The following is a 6,219-nucleotide window of genomic DNA, read 5'->3' as shown; positions in this document are numbered from 1 at the left end:
GTGCAAATACCCGATTGCAATCGTGTATTTTTTCACAGAGAGCTTGTCATGTTTATTTGTCAATACCCGACTGCAGTCGTGTATCTGTGCAAATACCCGACTGCAGTCGTGTATTTTCTTACAGTGTATTCCCTGTGCATATATGGCAATCCTGTTATATCACATAGATTGTACAAACTATCTTATCTATCATTCATATAATTAACAAAGAAATAAAATATATTAATGCTGTCAAGTTATCTTTAATGACATCAAATATCAATAACATCCTCATCATAACTATTACATCTCATAGTCCAAAAAAATGACACTACAAAGTTTTTTTCCATGACCTAAGCCCAAATAATTTTACAGCCAAGGTTTTTCGAAATTGTGAAACATGATCTTGTTGGCAATATGAATTGACATCAAGTCCATGGGCTAGGACCTCCAAGTACCGCAACAAAAATGCTCCACAATCACCACTAAAAAAATTGAATAAGAATGAACCAAATATATTGCTCTTACACATGATAAACAAACCAAGAGTTGTATGGTACCTCTAGTGAGCCTCAAGGAACAACTAATTGGAAGTTCTATAAAATCCAGGATTACATGTAACCTCCTCAACCTGCTTGCTTTGAGACTACAGTGGCATTTGCAGACAACGTCATAAAAAATTCTGCAGCTAATAAAAGTTTTGACTATTCTCATACCATCAAAGAGAAAAAGAATAGAAAGGGGTAACTATAAATATTAGAAAGCAGAGAACCATAACTAGAAGCACGCGACTTAAGCTCTACAAAGAGAATAAATAGTCACATAAGTTTGCAAAATCACATTCTTTCTTCATTTGCGTAATGAGTCCATTGGTGAATTTGGATGTTAAAACCGTATCAGTGAAAATCAAATAAGAACAAGCAGAATACACAATTTGATAACAAACTCATCTAACAATAACAAAAGGTCACTTCTTTACTTAAATATCGAACCATATTAACAAATAAGAATCATAACGTGATTGGTCTCCAGAAGTACATTAGTATCTCCACCCCCCCTTCTTTTAAAAAGTAATTATACCCTGTCTTAGTTAGAAATTAAAAATCCACTATGTTAGTTAGCACAAACTATTTCCTCAATTTTCCAATCCTTTCAGTTAGAACTTCAGATATCATAAGCAATCAATAGATATTCATTCATAAAATACGGTTAAATCATACAAGTAGTAAAGAATTGAGAATGCATCCACTGAAGAAAGTTCACAAATCTTTCTTTTTTTTTGGGGGGGGGGGGGGAGTGGTTTCCAGTTTTTCCATAGTTCTCATCACCTTGTGACAAATTTGTAAACCACAAGTTACTCATCTTTTTCTCTTTCCTAATCTAACATTATTAATCAAATAAAATGCAATGAATTTGTTCAATGATTTATCACAGCTTCATGAACTAATTTCAAGACAACTCCTAGTCTAGAAGTTCATGGAAAATGTAAAATATCTCTTTTGTAATGTTAAAAATTTGTTTAGAGATGAGCTATTGAAAAGCTACTCCTGAATTCCGGAGTATGCCAGAACAATCATTTTCAAGATGAAGATACAACTCCTCATGGATGGAAAGCAAAATCCTAGTCCCACCTAACATTTCCACATATATTAAATTGATAAATTACCTTCAAAGCACAAGGGTTACAATCAATTTCTCGTTTTACTTGTTTTTCCGTGTTTCGACGAGCGTGTAGAAGAGTTGTTGTAAAATAGCAGGGATTTGTAAAATGGAGGAGGACACGCTGAAGGAGAGTGGGGGAATTGCAGCTACTAGTTTGCACAGAAGCGGCGTTGTTTTACTTGTTTTGCTGCATTTCGGTGAGAGTGTAGAAGAATTGTTGTAAAATTGCAGGGATTGGTAAAATGGAGGAGGAGAAATCCAGAAGAACGAGCTGAAGGAGACGCTGCTCATGAGAGAGAATTAGGGGTTTTGTTACATGATTAGTTGTGATAGTTTGGTTAATTTAAGTTTTTTATTAGGGTAATTTCGTAACTGCATATTAGAAAAGGCATATAAGAGGAATTTTTGAATATGGAGTATTTTTAGATAAATACCCTATTTTTGGGGTATACCACGGAAAATCCTTGAAAGACGAAGACCGAAACTGAAAACCTTCGACTTCTCCCGATACTGACTTCCCTCATCTTGCCGCAATCTCAAACGCCATTATTGAAAAAAAAAAAAGATGTTGGACATTTCTTCCCTCCTAGTACTACTCTATTGGTTTCTCCTCTATCAAAGTCTTAATTTCTCGCACACAAACAGCAGAAGCAACGGTGAAAGAGAGACAGAGAGCAAGCTTATTCAAAAATAAAGGATTACAGTCGAGAAATATGGACCTCAAAACCCTAGTCACCAGAATGCTAGAGAAGAAAGGCGGCCTCTCTAAGATCCGGGTATGAGTTTACCCAACTACCACTTCGTCTTCTTCATTTCCCCATAGTTGTCGCGAAGAATTGCTGAAGAAAAACGAGAAGAAATTTGAAATTAGTTTAGCTCTTGTTTTATGTCTAATCTCGTGCAATGCATTTTTTTTTTTTTAGCATTTTATAGATCTCATCTATATTGTGTGGTTAAATTTCTTTAATAGGAAATTGAAGAGAAATTAGGGTTTAAAGATAAAGTTAAATAGATTTATGGCTGATTGATGTTATCTGGAAGGTCATAACTCTGACTGGATTGATGGGTTTTGCCCAAAATTTTATTTTTGGTGTTTTCTTGATATTCGATGAATATTTTAATTATAGTAAAGTCTTTCCTTTTAATTCAATTTTTATGCCATTGTAACCGACTCAAATCAGTTTGTTTGCTAGGCTGAACTCAGAGCCAATGTCTTTGGGGCAATTGAAGAAGAGGATCAGATAATTGAGAAAAATGAACGTCTGCCTCCTACATTGGTCCCTATATTTCATAGTTGATAGAGTTTCCCTTCCTATGGGCTGAGAATTACACTCTGTTCTTATTGGTTCACTTTTATTTAGGTTTCTAGTTACTGAAGTTCTTTTTAGTTTAGTGTTTTAACATTCATTTCATTTGCTGCATTCATTATTAGGCTGGTTATGGGCTACATATGGAGTTACACTGTTTACCTTGAATGATAAAGATAAGATTAATAAATCAGTTTCACCTTTCCTTTTATTAGTTTTTTTTAAAAAAAGAAAATTTAGATACTAAAATTATTTTTGTCAAAATTTTCTATTTTTAGGAATCCAGTTTCTTTGAGTACAACTAGAATTGGTAATCTTGTAGACTGCTCTGGTTTCGATAGCCATGTTCCTTTAGATGTCATTTCAGTATCAAGAATGTTTGTATTATTGAAGCCTCAACTGCATTAGAGAAGTATCTAACTAGATTGTTCCTCTTTGATATGTCTAATGCACTTTCAGGCCAGTTCTCAATTGATTTTGTTTGTGTTTAGTATTAAATTAAATTATTGTTAAAGCACTTAAATATTGCAATGTTTATTTATCTATATGAGCATCTGTGCTCTTTCAGGTCAGTTCTTACACTCTTTGCAATCAATTGTATTTAAAGAATATGTACATATGTAAAAAATCGGATTTATGTTAAGATGGTTTTGTTTTCAATTAGTTTGATTGATCCTCGGCAGGCCATTTAACTTTTTTTTTAAACTGCAATTTGTGAATTACTAAACTTTTAACGAGTGTAGGTCGCAAAATATTAAGTTTTGAAGTGTGCATCATTGTTGAGTTAAAAAGGTTTGCTTGCCTATGTAAATTTTGTTGTGCTGATTGAGCTTTTGATGTGCAACTATAATTTACACATTGCAAGTGTACTTTTGTGTTCCGATTTTGGTACTACCAGAGCAAGTTCTTCAGAAGGGTGTATTGGTTATTGTTCTAACCTTTGGCAATAGCATATTTGTGCTTTAGCTAGATATGCTTATAAACTGAGTTCTATTTATGTTCATTGGTTGGTCTTAAGTTTGATGGGTTAATACAACTGATCAGATTTCCAGAAAGGATCCCTTGGGTTAGGTATCATAGTACTTACAAAGACCTCCACCTAGATATAATATGGCTAGGAAAAGACACATCTTTAGGTTAGTATTTTATCCTTATTATTTGTGTTGGTAATTTCTATTTTCTTTTTGTATTATGTTCCAAATATTAGTTAATTGCCATGGTTGTTTTTTGGCTACGCTTTCTCTAATTCTTTATGGAACTTTAAGAATCACATTAATAAGAAATTTGATAAAAGACTAACATATTTATCATACATTAGATCCTTAAGGAAACCGTGCTTAATAACTTGTAGGCCTTTAATTGTTAACTTTTACAGAACATAGAATTCATATTCATGCTATGATCTATACCAAAATGCTATTGTTGGGTAGATTCAGAATAGCCTACATTTAAGTGGGCATTGCTAGCATGTGTGAAGCTATGCAATGCCCCTAGATGCAAATGGCATTGACATTGGCACACATGTATTCAACAGGAATATGAAATTCATGATTCTCTTTTTGCTAACTTGAACCTAATCCTTTCAGAGGTTGATAGTGTTGGCACAATTTCTGCATCTATTGTAACATATGCTTCTATCCAAACTTTAAAGCAAGACTTGATCATAAATGCATGTACTGTTGTGGCTTCAAGGTATGTGCTCTGCAGCACAATTTGTTTGGCAACCATTTTGTATAGAAATAAAATTCTCTTTGAACTTTTACTATTTTTATTTAAGATTCAATTGCTACTCTCTTTCAGTGGGTAGAAGATAAGTAGTTTTTTATCATTTAACAATTGTCCTCCAACTACATTGAGCCTTCATTTTACTAGTTTTAAATTAAGATTTTTAAAATTCTTAAAAATGGCAAATGACTTGCTCCCATGACAAAAGAAATTGTTCCTTTTATTTGGTAAACCTTTACATATATCAATTTAGATCCTTTTAATGCCCAAAACTAGACTATTAATGGTGTATATTAATCATATATGAGACTGAAAATTACATTGTTTTTCAGACGTTGATGACACGATTTCTTCTCATAGCTATGGTTTCTGCAACAAATGCTCCAAAAATATTAAAGGTAATTATATTATAATGCTTACACTTATAATTTGGTCATCTAATTCTTTTTTCAAGTTTATTTGTTTAATAAATGTATAACTAGCTTCTACAAATTCACTTTGTGTATACTATATTATTTTCAAAAGCTACAATGGCACATCAATGGCTGGTCTCTCAAGGTGCAGTATATATGTAACTTAAAATACTCTTATTATTCATTTACATATCCTTGTAAAAAAATAATAACAGTAGTTTCATAAACTAATGTAAATGTTGTTATTATATTTGCAGGCTATTTGCTATGACTTCAACAATGGTGTCTAACACAGGTAATAATATTTTCCTTTCTAATTCATCTGAAAGGATCACTTGAGACCTTAGTGCAAACTTTAGATGTTTTGCTATAGTTCTGCTATCAAAATAGCCGTTGGAAGTTTACATTGACTGTTTTGCTGCTTCTCTACAGTGAAAACAACCCTAGTAATTTACAGGAGCTTTTTTCACTTCAGAACAATAGCAAGACAGCCCCTGCAGATTTTTGATTGATTCTGCATAGATTGGTTTGCTTCTTTGGGTTGGAATGCTCCTGGATATATGTCGGAATTAGAGTGCTATTGGAAGATGGTGAGTTGCTGCATATGAGTTGGAGTGTTCCTGGGTATGTAGCTAGAATTAGAGTGCTGTTGGAAGATGGTATTGCTACTGGAAGTTTTGCTCAAAATCTTGCCGTTGGAATACTTGCATTAATTTTTGGAAATTTTATTGGGTAACTTGGCTTGGTGGCTGAAATTTTAATTGATTTTCTTGGAGCTTGATTGGAATTTAACTATTATTTTATTCTTTAGGATGGTTTTTCCAATTTGAGATGTTTTATTATGTATTGGTGGTGATCACATTGGATAATATATGTATTTCTTTCAAAATTAATTTGTTAAATTGAATGGATGTTAATTAATATCAATTGTTTTTATTTTTTTATGATATCCATTTTATTAATTAATTAAATTTGTAAACAGGAATTCATCAATAAATTATAATCATAATATATATATTTTTTAAAAAATATGTAACTTCATGACGGGAAATACCCATCACACATTCTGTCATAAATAAGTTTCCGCCAAAATTGAAAAATAAATTTACAAATGATAATTAAATTTCCCGCTA

General features: G+C 32.4%; 1 long non-coding RNA gene across 2 annotated transcripts; it reads left to right on the top strand.

Moving 5' to 3' along the window:
* Nucleotides 1-2,112: 2,112 nt before the first annotated feature.
* On the top strand, nucleotides 2,113-6,007 carry LOC127901150 (uncharacterized). Of its 2 annotated transcripts, none has more exons than XR_008053270.1 (4): nucleotides 2,113-2,417; nucleotides 2,835-5,071; nucleotides 5,344-5,381; nucleotides 5,519-6,007. It is a non-coding gene; the product is annotated as an uncharacterized LOC127901150 (long non-coding RNA). The 2 variants fall into 2 exon arrangements; XR_008053269.1 differs by having other exon boundaries at nucleotides 2,823-5,071.
* The last annotated feature ends 212 nt before the right edge of the window (nucleotides 6,008-6,219 follow it).

The sequence above is a fragment of the Citrus sinensis genome, chromosome 3, assembly GCF_022201045.2.
Source record: "Citrus sinensis cultivar Valencia sweet orange chromosome 3, DVS_A1.0, whole genome shotgun sequence".
Lineage (NCBI taxonomy): Eukaryota > Viridiplantae > Streptophyta > Magnoliopsida > Sapindales > Rutaceae > Citrus > Citrus sinensis.
Note: the sequence above shows the minus strand (reverse complement) of the source record. Positions and strands in the feature narration are given on the sequence as shown.